Source organism: Harpia harpyja, chromosome 9 (genome assembly GCF_026419915.1).
Source record: "Harpia harpyja isolate bHarHar1 chromosome 9, bHarHar1 primary haplotype, whole genome shotgun sequence".
NCBI classification, from domain to species: domain Eukaryota; kingdom Metazoa; phylum Chordata; class Aves; order Accipitriformes; family Accipitridae; genus Harpia; species Harpia harpyja.
Window position 1 is genome coordinate 36,891,917 of NC_068948.1, and position 13,919 is coordinate 36,905,835.

Genomic DNA, 13,919 nt, shown 5'->3' on the forward strand with positions numbered 1-13,919 from the left:
TTTTTACTTTACGTAACATTTAATCTTGGATAACCAAGACCGCTCCCAGAGGGTAAATAAAATGACTGAGATCTCTGTTTTTCCAAACACCACTACCCTTATTTTCATCCTTTCTCTGCTGATGGTGAGTCAGGCTGTCTCTATTTGGCCAGCATGACTTGGCATTTTGTACTATTTGAGGTGTGGCTTTCATATTTGTGAAAAGTTGAACCTTGCAATACCAAGCAAGAAGCTGTATTCGGAAAAGGAAGTTTAGAGTCTATTCTTTTCTCTAATCAGCCCTCAAAATTATCTAATTACCCACCAGCAGAAGATGGTAGAAGAAAAAAGCAACAAAGCAAACCAAATCAAAAGAAAAAGTGAATTGGTTCTAATAAAGCAGATAGCTGCTTGGAATTGAAAAGAAATCTCTTACGTAGCTATTCTGCAATCACTGTCTGTGAACCAAAGGTGGTCATTAGAACTGCTTGTACTACAAACACCAACCATCTGTCACTGTTTTAGCTGTGACGATTTTGCTATATGCCAGGATGCTTGGGAGGGGGGATATATGCAAAAAACCTTACTACACGTGAAATAATAATCCAAAGTGTTTTGATGTGAATTAGACATTTAAAAAAATATTGTCATTGCTGGACCCTGAATAAGATGATCTACATAAGCCCAGTTGGTACAGCAGACAGGTGTTTCTATGTCTTTAGTTCACCACTGTACCTGGATAATAAAACCAGATTAAAATAGAAATAAAACTGAATAAGCTCTTGGCTGGAACCTGAGCTGGTCCCAGGTGTGGATAAAGTCGGCACAGCTCATTGCAACTGATGATGGTGAGGGCAGAAGGGAGATACTGCTAATACTAACAGGAACAACCTTCGCAGCAGCAGCAGTTGGCACTGATGCCACAGACTACCACCCCTAAGAAAAACAAAAAAGTGAAGGCTTGCTCAAGGGGGCCTTCTATTTCCCACCCGTGCTCACACCTTCTTTTTCCCTTTCTGTTCCTATAGCCTATCTCACCTCCCAAGAGTAGAGGAAGAAATGAGAAAACCATTTTGCCTCCCAAGCTCTCATTTCCAAACCAGTGAGGTCTGTGAAACCTCACTGCCCCCTCCTAAAGCTGTCAGATTTCTCTCAAGCTGCAATAAAATAATTCATTTTAATAAGAACATTACATACATATTCATGTTTTTCCCTTTAAATAACCACTATTTTACAGCAATTCAGTTCAGTGTTTATTTTGCTTCTATATGTTACTATATTGTGTTGTGGTGCTACGTATATCAATATGTAAGAACAGAACTTTTAAGATTATAACAGATGGTAATGAAATAGTTTCCCTTTAAATTACAGAAAACATATTTAATGCAATTAAAATAATTCAGATTTACTTTCCTAGTACTAAATAATAAGGAAGTCAATGAGGGCACTTATTTATATCTGTGTAGGATAAAAAGAATGCTCAATGGAAAACCAAGAAAAGCATCCTGGCCTACAGGTCTATGAGTCATTCTGTGTAGCACATGCTTGCCTATAGCTTAGCAACGAACCAACTTAGATGAGAAAACACATAGACAGCAAATACATAATCTAAAACCAACTCTTGTATATGGATACATGAATCCAGTTGGATTACAGAGAAACATAGAGACTTTGCCTTTATTTTCTTCAAGATCGCTTGAAGTTTACAGTAATTTCTGTTATTTCTAGGGATTAAAAAAATATATATATATCAGCTGTAAGTAAAAATACATTTCAACACTTGCTGAATTTTATCATCCTGTGATTTTATCTGTTTTCTTTCTAAGACTGATTTGTTCCATGGTTTTATTTGCCTCATACTGGAAGGAAAATCAGACCCAAAAATACACTAGGGGAAACTGTATAAATGGGAACTCTGACAAAAGCCTTATAAATAGCTTCAAAGTCAAGTGAGTGCAAGTGTGCCCAGCTGTCACGCTTTGGGTCTGAGCAGAACATCAGAGCTTTTCTCCCAGCTTGTCCTGGCAGAGAGTGTGGGTGACTCTCCGGGGTGGATCAAGTCTTCAGGCACAGGGCAAGATTACTGTAACCTAAAATTAGCCTCCTAAATTCATACATAGGCTGTCAACTATCCAACTTCATTTCAGAAAAGCTGATCACACAATATTCTGCTAAGCACTTTGAAAGCCTTTTGTAGAAACTCGCTGTAGTTCTTACAATGTTCTGAACTTAATTTTAGGTGAACTTTTTTTTTTTTTAATTTTGCCATCACTAACTATTGAGGAACTGTGTAAATACATGGTGAGAAATAGCTTTATATTGTAGGAGTAGACTAATGTACTCTTCTACACATGCAAATTAATTTATGTAAAAATAAAGGTACCGCTTGGTAGGCAGCTTAGGAAGCAAAGACTTTTTATGTGGGGAACATGAAAAGAAGATACAATTATTTTAACAATGAATGCCTAAAATGTATGCATCGAAGACCACAGCATCAGTTCACCACAAATGGTGATATCACACGTGGGTAATATAGTTGAAGACAGACCAGGCAAGCATTTTGTATAAACCATTATTTTGATGCCTTGTGGCAAACCCAGGAGAGATAGAGGCACATACTAAACTAGAATTCTTAATGTGAATTGTTTGTTGTGGGGATAAAAATATTTCCTCAACAGATGTGCAAGAAATAGGGACAGATTGAAAGAGCAGCCATGGCCTTCTGGGACTATGAGCTTGGTTTTCAAAAAACTGGATCTACAACTCACTTCAGGCTTACCGGGACACCAAAATTTACCTGCTATCAAAAGTTTCACAAGCTCTAGAGCAACTCTTCTTTGATAGAATTGGCATCATAATTACAGCCACAGAATAACCAAAATACCCCACCTTTGTAGCCAAAGGAGGTGTGTAAATGTTATGACCTCATAGCTCACAAAGAAGCTGCATTCTGGTTGTGCTTATCATCCATGTACTTTCTGCTTAAAAAACCATCTCCACTTTCTCCACAGCTGTCTACCAAATAGTAGTTTGGGTTTTTTTTAATTAATTAGTTTGCATATTAGAGGCATATCCTACAATACAAAGCCTTTTATTAACAAGGCTTTACATAGTTCCTTTTTATGGCAAGATTTTAAAAAAGGCTTATTTTTAAACACTTGCTTATAACCCCACCCCTTCAAAAAAACCCAGGCAAGTCTTCAGACAAATTCTGGCATGTCCTGGATTGGAAATGGTTACTCACCACTTTGTCTTCCTCTTGTTCTTTAGTCAAGGGCTTATCCACTTTCGAAAATGATTGATTTGCCTTGGGGGAATCCAGTACAGAATAGCCATGATCCAGAATGTGACTGATAGCCTTCTTCTGTAATAGACAGAAAAGTGGCTTGAGAGCCTTTAAACTCTCTAGAGAGAAGCCTAAATTGGTTTACAGGACTTCTGCCTTTATTAAAAGTCACCCAGCACCATTTCACTAGTTACAGCTTCAAGGTAACAGACATATTGCTTGGACATTTCTTCTTTCCTTTTTAAATGCTGTTGTTTCCTCCTTCCCTTCCAAAACATTCATGGCCTGTGTTGCATCTTGAATTCAAGCTGTTGAGATGCTGGGTGGGTATTCTGACACGCCTGTAAAGGAAATGGCCTTTCCCTTTCTCCTCCCAGGGATTTTCAAAAGACAACCAAGATATTTAGTCACAGGAGAAATAAGCGTGGCTCAAAGTTTCCCTTTTCCTCTAAGGACTTTTATTGCAGATGAGCAGTCAAAGTGCTTTTGAACCTTGGAAACTAGTGCTTTTAGTAAGACAGCCTCCCAAATGTTTGGTAGGTATTGTGAGACAGTAGGTCAAACTCCTTAAAAGCAGCAGCACTGTGCCTTTCCTTTTGGAGAGCAAGTAGGTTCCTGTCAGTACTCAGAGATTCTCCACCCAATGGCAACGGTGAAGTGTTTTATATCCAGTAACAATAGATTGTTCTTATTTTGGTATTTTTAACAGCTGAGTATAATGTCCATACAAGGCAGTATGCGCCAACTAAAAGCACAGTCATAGATAGAGTGAATCTTACAGTTTCAGTAGTTTTAGAAAGGAAGTAATTTTTGGCCCATCCAGAATTGGGACAGAGGTAAATAACATTCTCTTAGGTCAGCAATCTAAAATATCCATATCAGGTGAAACAAAATGCTGTGCATCAACACATAGCAACATTTTCTGGGGTTTTCTTTAACCGTATTTAAAAATTAAAGGTAAATTTCTACTGAAAACATACACTTGATATTTCAAACTGTTTCAGAATGGGGTAGTCTGGTGGCTGCAAGTTTTGCCCTCAAAAGGAGATGGTGCTTTCCACCTACCTTTCTGTTTTGTTCTGAACTGCAGGCACAGTGACTCAATTTGAGATGAAAAAGCCTAGAACAGATTTCAGGAGAAATCTCTGTACAGACAGAGCATCATGTTTCTCCTCGCTGAAGAAAAGAGCTCAAGAGTGAAAAGAGTACAATACACAGCCCCCAATCAGTTGAGATACATTTATATGCTGAGAAGCTAGTATCTGGCTTTCACTGCAGTGAATTCACAGACTGCTTAGCTTCAACAGCATTTTGCAAAAGACTATTTAAAAAATCCATCAAAAAGCGATTGAAAGAATATCTGCAGACTACATGCAAAACATAAAAACCCCATTGAGTTTTGAAATTCAGTATTCTTTTACTGTGAAAACATATCCAAAAATAAAATGGAAAGTGCATGGGAAAACTGAAAGTTGGAAAAGAAGAAAGAAACAAGGTCTCTTTCCTGGGAAGAAAAAATAATGGATATGTGTTGCAGCAATTCAGTACAGAATCAATGATTCAGTTCGAAAAGAAAAATCACTTCCCTTATCTAAAATCACGGGTCAGGCACCAAGCCACTGAGCCATGTATGTCCAGTTATGAGCCTTGTATTTAAGTAACAGCTAAAACCCACATTAGGAGAAGTTATTCTTGCAACATTTGTACAGAGGAATTCAATCTAAGCTTCCTGCCTCAGTTGAAGAGAGAAAGCAATCAGAAGCGTGACTGCTCCTACCGAGCACCACACAGAGCCTTCTATCTAATGTATTCTGGGTTGCCCAGCTGGGACTGAAAAGCTGGTGTCTACAGGATACAAATTAAAAGATTCATACTGAAGATGCAAATTCATTAATGCCTGTATTGCTTGTTTAATGATACCCTTACTGGCATTCATCTGCAGTCTGTACTTGTATTACACACTTCAGAAGGGCAAAAGGTGTGCTTTCTGTGGTTAACAGAAGGAAAATATTTGGGCAGAATTAGCAGATTTAAATTAGAATTGCGCTTACTGGCACAATAGATTAATGCACAAATTATTCATCTCAGGAATCACAGGTTTAAGTCTACTTCGCATGTAGGCCTGAACCAAGTACCTTTGAAGCTAACAAGAGTATTGCTGTGAATTTCAATAACAGAGGCTGTAGAAGTCCCTCCTTCAGCAGACAAGAAATCCTGCACAGAAACTAGATTGAAGCAGCTCATTTGTACATATACAGGTATTTCAGAAGCTCACTTAGCTGTCTCTTTATTCATAACTACTTGTAGTCTTCCCCACTATTTAAATGCATTATTTTTAGATTTTATTTCATAGCAACCATGTGAAACCCAAGACTATAGTGCTTACTAAGCCTTTTGAACTTTTAACTTCTACCATATTCTAGAATGGTCCCATGTTATGTATTTTAAATATACTCTAGTAAAATTAAAATATACTCCTCCTCATGCTGTCTACTTGCCTCAGAGAAACAGAAGGTAGGTGGGAGATCAGCCACCATTTGCAGCATCTCTTTAAGTCAGTGGAAATATGCCTATAGGAGTTGATTCTGAATAAACGGCCAGTCATACTGGAACAGAAACTCCAAGCCTTTAGGCCCTCCCTGAGATTAAGGTTTTTCTTATTGGTTTCTAATCACCAAGGACTACATCGTCAGCCATTGTAACCTGGATTAGCATCACTGCAGTCAGTGAAGCAATGCTTCATTGGTGTACCAAATGAAGATCTAGACTGTGACAAAAAAAAATGCATCTCCTCAAGGACTATATACTATTTCAGCATTGCTAATGATGTGCTTAAGAAGAATTGTCTATTTTAGCAGCAAGTTCACAGATGAGTAGGAAAATACTGGTGAAATTTTTATTAGCTACTAAAATGCTAATGATGCTATGCAATTCTTACACACAAGTGAGTAAGGCTCTTTAAATAAAAGAACCAAAAACCCCTTACATTTGAAACAAAATTATCATGAGTCCCAAAATGAAAATAAACTGCGAATTAAACTTCACCTCCAATAAGATAAATGCTAACAGAAACATTATTGGATCAATTCCTATATGTTAATACTATAGAAGTGCTCCTATAAAGCCATAACTGCCTTTAATAGGCTCAGCTTTATTTCACCCATAATTTATTTTGTTCCACATCACTTTGAAGAAGCCTGAACCTAAAAGCCTCCTACTCCAACCAAAGTGAGCAGGTGATTCTTATGTGACAAATGATACCCAGAATGAGGGCCCATATTTGTGCATTACAGACAGCTGTGACATTCTTCTAAACAAAAATCTACAAAGTAAATATAGAGGAAATTGTACAGCAATACCCTGAATTATTGAAAGGCTAGCTATGCAGAACAAACATAATTAAAGGGTCTCATTATCTTCTAAATAATCATTGTAAATAATGCTTTAGATAATTACTTCATTAGTTCTCAAAACACTGGCTTTTATTCTCCTCTGAGATTCCATCCACTAACTCTACTCTGAATAAATTGCCAAAAGGGAAAACCAAAAGCAGAGCAAGCATGTGAGCTGGAAATGCAATGTGTACTTGTTGTATGAACTGATTTAAACCCAGGATGTTTTGAAATGTCTTTTGTAAGTTTTCAGAAAGTTAAAAGCGGTTTGTTTTTTTAATGTATGTATTTTTTTCTTCATGTTGCTTTCTGATGCAGTTAGATTCATGTGGTAGCAGCTATATTTATCCATTTAAAGATGGTTGACAGCAGTGTGGATAGAACCAAGATTAGTCTATATCATGGATGACCGTCCTTAACTAAACACACATAATGCCATTTTTCTTCACTTCAAATACCGTAAGGTACGTTCAATAATAGAAGAGACTATGCCTCTAAAAGCAACAGCCTAAACAAAAGGAAAGCCAAAGACCAAGAGAAGAAATGGGTAGAAAATCTAAGACCTGCAATTAGATGGCTCAATAACTAAGGAAGCCCACATTTAGAAAAGTGAGTATCTTTTTTCAACAGAAGTGAGTACTGTCAGTAATTAAAGCAATGGCATGAAAAAGTGGCAAATATTTTCCCGGTCAGGTCGCAAGTCAATCTGTAGCACTGCAGAAGGCTGATGCTTACAAGTGACAGTATTTTAAAAGGCCTTTACCAAAAGTCCGTTAAAGAAATTAAGTAGCAAGAGGAAAATGGTAAGTCTGCAGAGCAAGTTAGCAGTCATCCAATCCATTAGATAGAAAAGGCACAGTAGACAAATCAGCAACACTTGAAACTGAGAAAAGAGAATTAATTTTCACAAAAGTGATTACTGAAATTTTGAAAAGGGAGATCAGCAGCTACTGCCTAGGGAGAACTGAGACACATTTTGCAGAGAGCATACTTTTTTTTTTTTTTTTTTAAATCAACTTATATGCTGGTGTTAGAAGAAAGAAGCAAGTTTTAAGTTCCTCTTCAAAGAGGCAACCTTGAGATACTTAAGTTATTTAAGTTAAAGGACATTATATAGACATTATTTGAGGCCAGACAGCTAATGTTAGGTAAATGTGCATGACTAGACTGATATGTGCCCTAATACAATGCTGCAGTGTATCAAGATTGAAGTAATAAGCATTAAATAGATTGTATTATTGCAAAATTCAGAAGCCTATGCTAAAGATGTTGCTAGGCATAAATCAATCACCACCAAAAAGACCAGAAAAAACGCATCCCAGAAATTGGTTTCCAAACCCTAGAGTAATTAGTAATTTATTTTTTTTTTTTAGGGAAAAAAAAGCGAATAGTAGAGGGGCAAGGAATCTCACTTCTTTCGCCAGTCTTTCAATCACTGTCAGAAGCTGAGTACTGCTAATTATGTTACATTAAAAAAAGACACACAAATCCAATGAAGCATTCTTCTACACTAGCCACTTTTTCTGCCATGTCAGCATTTACAAGCAGTTTCCACACGGCGGCGTATTCCGGACAGAACAGTCCCCCTGCAAGAGTCCCTCACCATGGGAGGCTGGTAAACCTCCACTTGTTTGCCAGCAATTTCCAGTTCTCCTCCTTTCTTCCAGTTCTCTTCCTTCCCCGCTTTATCACACTATCGACCACCTAACGAGAGACCATGGTACTCCTGTAGCGAATGCATAAGACATCAATGTTGTGAACTTACTAGTCTTTGTTAAACCATATTCTAATGGTTATGGTTTACAACTAAACATGTAATGCTATTACAGTTAGAACAAGAGGATTTGACTGCTAACTGCCCATGGGCTTCCTTGTTTGTGAAGTAAAGCTACTTCAACTGAAGCTGTCTACCTGCAGATGCATCTTCATGTGGTACCCTCAGCTGTCAGTACTTCACAGCTTGGAATGTAATACACTGAGACAACCAACCTCTTCCCCCCCACCTTGTATTTATCTAATCACAAAACGAATGCTTCAGTCAGGGCTTGAGCTTCGCTTAGATTTACAGCAACAATAAACTAAATTTCTAAGCAAGTCAGACTACCACTAATAAAGAGGCATGTATAACAAACTGATACTGAATTCAAATTGTTTTGAATTTTAGTCACCTGTGTGCAAATTGTTCCTTTCTTTTAAACATAAGCAACACAATTCATTTCCATGCCAATAGGAGGCATTAGCCCATTACAAAATGAGCTAAGCAGAATTATCCAGTATATATGGATTTAAACCTTGAAAATGTTTCCTTGCATCCCACGCCTATGTAGATGACTTAATTTGCTCATTTTTTGAAGATCTGACCTAGGTAGCTTACACTAGAAAAGTTAATTAAAAAAAAAAAAATCATCAATGCTAATAATGCCTTCATTGGTTTGTATCCATTTCTTCTTGATCTTTCCCATGCATTTTTCAGTGACTAAGCTTTTCATTCAGAATTAATGAAAAAAAAAAAAACCAAAACCCAAACCCCCCCAAACAACCCTTGTACAAAGGTCTGGATTTTTTTGTGTTTGTTGTTTTTTTGTTCGTTTAGATAAAATGACTATAGTAGTAAGGTCATGTCTTGCTTCAGCAGATGTCAAAGGTCTCATGGTATTTGCTATAAATGTAGAAGATACAGCATTTTCTCCTTAGGTTTAAACTCCTCTCCCTCAAAACTTCCAAATCTTCTCACCGACGCAGATCTGCAAGATCTGTCAACTGACCATTCCCCCACATGGCTGCAGCAGGGATGTTTCAGTGATGTACCTGCGCTGCTGCCTGTGACACTTTAGGAAAAAAGGTAGTTAGAAAAATAAGATGCACGGCAGGCATCAACCCAGGCAGGCCTGCTGTAGTACTCAACACAGTTTCAAGCGTACCATTCTACAACCTACTCCCCTGCTCATCGCAAGTTTACCCTTTAACATAAAGCTCTCAGATAAGTCAGAGCAATGAGGCAAGAGACCTGCTTCTGTCAAGGCAGCTGTTGGGAATGCAATTTTTTTTTGGAGCTTCAAGCTGATTTTGCAGAGGGTACTGTAGTTTAATTGCTCACACTAAATACAGTCCAGGTATCAGATCTTTTCCTTAGACTCGAGTCCAGATTGCTAGCTGTGCTTAAATCAGAAGTCCCAGGGAACAGCCTGGAAGAATAAAATTGGAATTAATTGTGTTTTCTGAGAGCATTTCTATCCAGCTGAAATTTACAGCATTAAATATACAAGGTTGTGAGGGAGCTCTAAATGAAAATGAAATGGTTTTGTCCACCCCATTGCCAGCAAAGGATTTGCTTTCCACTTTCCCAATATAAAACCTATTGATAAATTGCAAACAAAATGGGGTTTAGTCATACTTTTAAAGGATAGCACCTTTCATGACCAGCAGCCTGCTGTTTTGGAACAGTGACAGAACACAACTCAACCTGCCAAGTCAAGCAACGTTCTAGCCAATGCACAGCATCTACATTGTGGCCAAATTCCTGGAGGTGTGTGTGAAGCGTAATACTGGAAAACCCTCGTGAAAAGCTCTGCAGAGAGAAATGCTGATTAAACCAATCACATAAAATTGTTCAGAAGATGACCTATGAAGCTAACTAGCATTCTTCCAGACCACTGAATGAATGGGACTAATAGTAAAGGGTTTTGTCACTTTTGAATGCATCATTGATGGAGGATTACAACTAATGAGAGAAAAAACTCCTTCCTGCATCCCTATGTTCCCACAGGACAGGGCACCTCTTACTCCCAAGCTACTTCAGATGCTGGAATGCAAGGTTGCAATGGCAGTTTCTCTTCATCTGTGGGAAACCTTTGTCACTTTTAATGAGGAACCAAATTTAGACCTCATTTACAGCGGTGGATGTAACTCATGACTGCAAAGGGGTACACGTGGTCCGAAGTTTTAATATTGAAAGAACAAAACGTGCAGAAAATTGAAGTGTCACTACTAGTTCTTTCAGTTCAACTTTCTTCCCCGAGTCATTACCCACATTTATAAAGTGCAAGCAATGCTTTCCATGATAGAGTTGTGAATTTCTGTAAAGCACTTTGAAACCTGATATTTTAAAGCTGTCTTCACCAATTTGGACATCCACTACTTAACCACGCTCTAGATAAGAACTAGGCAATCCAACACTGCCAGATAGCTCTGGGGGGAGAAAAAATAAATTAGAAAAAAAAAACCCAAACCCCCAAAAACCCCACAGCTGTAGCAGAGTTACAGATCTTACAAAATCTTACAGGTAATTTTCCTTCCTCTGGCTAACATAATCTCAAAATACAGATGCCTCTTTCAAATAAAAAGTTCACAAAGTTTTACTGTCTAGGAAGATGGCAAAACATAAATCTCATTTAAAATTTTTGACAGTAACAGTAAATGGCATGAATTTTTAGACATTTCCTAGGAGTATTTCTTTTAACATTCTTTCATGCACACACACCAAAGGCAAAGACAGTCTTGTAAGCTGAAATGGGCACCCGAGTACAAACAGCGTGCTCTGCCACACAGATCCTGCGTGATCTTAGACAAGTCATTTCAGTGGCTTGGACGAACTACGACTTAATCTTTAATTCTACACGGAAGCAGAACAGCTCTGTAATAGCTCTTTAAGAGTGATTCTACAGTGACCTACAAATGGGAGCCAAGTAAAGCCTTGAACAGGCTTCCAAATAATTGCAATTCCGTCACTTCGATTTAGCAATATCTGGCTGGACAAAGATGTATTTCAGGTAGTATGAAGAAACTAGTCTGGTTATCTTTGTCGTGAAATACCATAGACAGTCACCCCCTGCGCCTTGTCTAAAGCTCATGTATTTTACATTTAGTCTAGAGTATGCCTTTCAAAATAACCATTTATATCCTTCAGTTAACACAACTTTGTTCCAAAAACAGGCCAAAGAAAAAAATTCTTCTCAAGGCCAGGTTCTCTTCTTAGGAATTTTTAGACTAGCAAAATGTTATTTTGTTTGATGGACTTCCTATAGGAAAATAATTCCTTAATCCATAGAATATTAAGAGATACTGTTCTACTATAAGAACAGTCATGACAGAAAAAGTTAGAGTTTTTTTAAAAAATAAATTCATTCTTATATTTAAAAGATTCAGTTAATCAAAGTCAAAGGTGTTTCAGTCTCTGATGTAGAAGAGTATGAGAAACTGGTCTGATCCCACCAGTGACACTGCTTTCAGCAGGAGGTTGCACAAGATGACCTGCAGAGATCACTTCCAACCTGAGTAATTCTCTGATTCTATGATATATAGATGTATACCATAGGCTCATGTCACAATTCAGGAAAGGAGGAAGCTTAAAAAAGAAGCCAAAGATTTCTTTACAACAAGCTGTCAATATTATTATACACACATTAATTCTTGCATGCCTTCTCATCTACAAGCCTCCACATCTCATTTCAGAAATTTTAGATATAATTCCCTTAACAGATTTACCCTATGTTAGAAACATTGATGAAGATTATAGAATAGCAGACTCTAAAAAGTAAAAACCTTGTAACTACAGAAGTTCTGTGCAATACCAGCAAAGAACCTTATCAAATACGTATTGAAGTTACCTCTCCATTTTCTGTAAGATTACATAAAAGGACTATGAATTGAGTTGTTACATAAACAGCACCTCTGTCAAGTCCGTATTCATTCTGACGTATTCTCTAAACTGAGTTGCACTCTGTTTTAGTTTAATGTTGTCCAGCTCAATTTACTGTCAATTGACAGTAACTGGCATGCGCTGACCCATTAGTCTCATGTTCTGTCTAACGTATGGATATAGGAAATAAAATTTTGTATGTAAAATAATCCTTGTTTTCTTCTGAACCCACAAAGTCTGCTATATATTGTTAGCTATTTGTATCATAACTTAGCCATTTTCCAGAACTATTTACTCTTGAACATCAAAATCCTTCTTTCCCCCTTTTGCAGTAAAATGGATTAAAATGCAGCCAATAAAAGTAACCATTCTTTACAATACATAAACACAATCATTTTTAATTACTTACCATTTCTATATATTTCGCTTCGTAAAAACCTTTATTCCAGAAGTACTTTTGTTCTTCAGAATCTAGCTAGAAGTGCTTATAAAATGCTCTTTTTATTCCAAAATGCTCATTTATAAGTGCTTTACTACTGGCAGAAGGACTTGGCATGTTTGACAGAGGCAGCTAAAAGAGGCTGCAAATGGCACTACATAACTGAGCAGCCAATTACTGTACATGACAGAAAAGACTGAGCTGATTCACAGGTGCAAAGGCTGACCCACTGACTGCAGTATGAGGAAAAATGCCATGGTTATTTTCAGAAGTTGCATACAAGCCACATGAACACAGCAAATCAAATTTAACATTGAGTAACCCAAGTCTTTAAACCTCTATTCACCCCCCCGCCGCAAAAAAAACCCCAAACCAACCCAAAACCCACATCCAAACTGTTCTCTCAAAACTACATTAAGCACAACTGTCTGAAAGGGTGTGGGTTTTTTTAAATAATATCATTTTTATACAGAAAAACCATCCCTCCTCATAGGCAGCAGTCCCCTCATTTCCCTTTGTCTTCCAAATTTTATTTATCAGGCTTGTATTCATCAAAACTCACGTAGTGCTATGCTAAACAAATCCTCCATTGCATAGAAACGTCTGTTCTGCATGTTACACTACAGAGCAAAGAGAAGCAGAATAAAGACAGATTAATTTTTGAAACAGCTTTAGTTCCTTCTATTGAGTTCATTTATGTTCAGATTCAGTGCTTTTTCCACAGGGGGTATGGCACTACTGTGAGAAGCAGCAGAGATACTGGCACTTAAAAATAACCTGAGTGTTTTGGTTGTACAGATCTTTGTAAGAACAGCCATTTAACATTTTCCCTATGCCAAGATTTTACTTTCTTGGTTTGCCTTTATGGACAACTTTGCCTTATTAATTGCCAGGTTCAACATTCTCGCTCCTATCCAATTTTCCCAACACCACAAAGAAATAATCAAACTAAGCATAACTGCTCAATTATCTTACAGTTGGCCAATTTCCAAGTGCTTTGGTATTAACTCTGCATGCATATCCTCACTGGTGTGTTACACCGTTACAGAAGTTGCAACGACAATTTACTTCTGTACAAAGATAGCACCGACTCAAATGAAAGCAAATGAAACCTTGGGCCTTCTTACCTCAAAATTTCTCCGAAAAAGCCCCCACACGAAAGGATGAGCACAACCAACCTTTCCC

The 13,919-nt window shown here is 37.6% G+C and overlaps 1 long non-coding RNA gene across 1 annotated transcript; it reads right to left on the reverse strand.

Annotated features, from left to right (window-relative positions):
• Nucleotides 1-291: 291 nt before the first annotated feature.
• On the reverse strand, nucleotides 292-13,138 carry LOC128145491 (uncharacterized). The gene is made up of 3 exons (XR_008236489.1): nucleotides 12,705-13,138; nucleotides 3,224-3,343; nucleotides 292-1,703 (listed from the first exon to the last, which is right to left on the reverse strand). It is a non-coding gene; the product is annotated as an uncharacterized LOC128145491 (long non-coding RNA).
• Nucleotides 13,139-13,919: the final 781 nt, after the last annotated feature.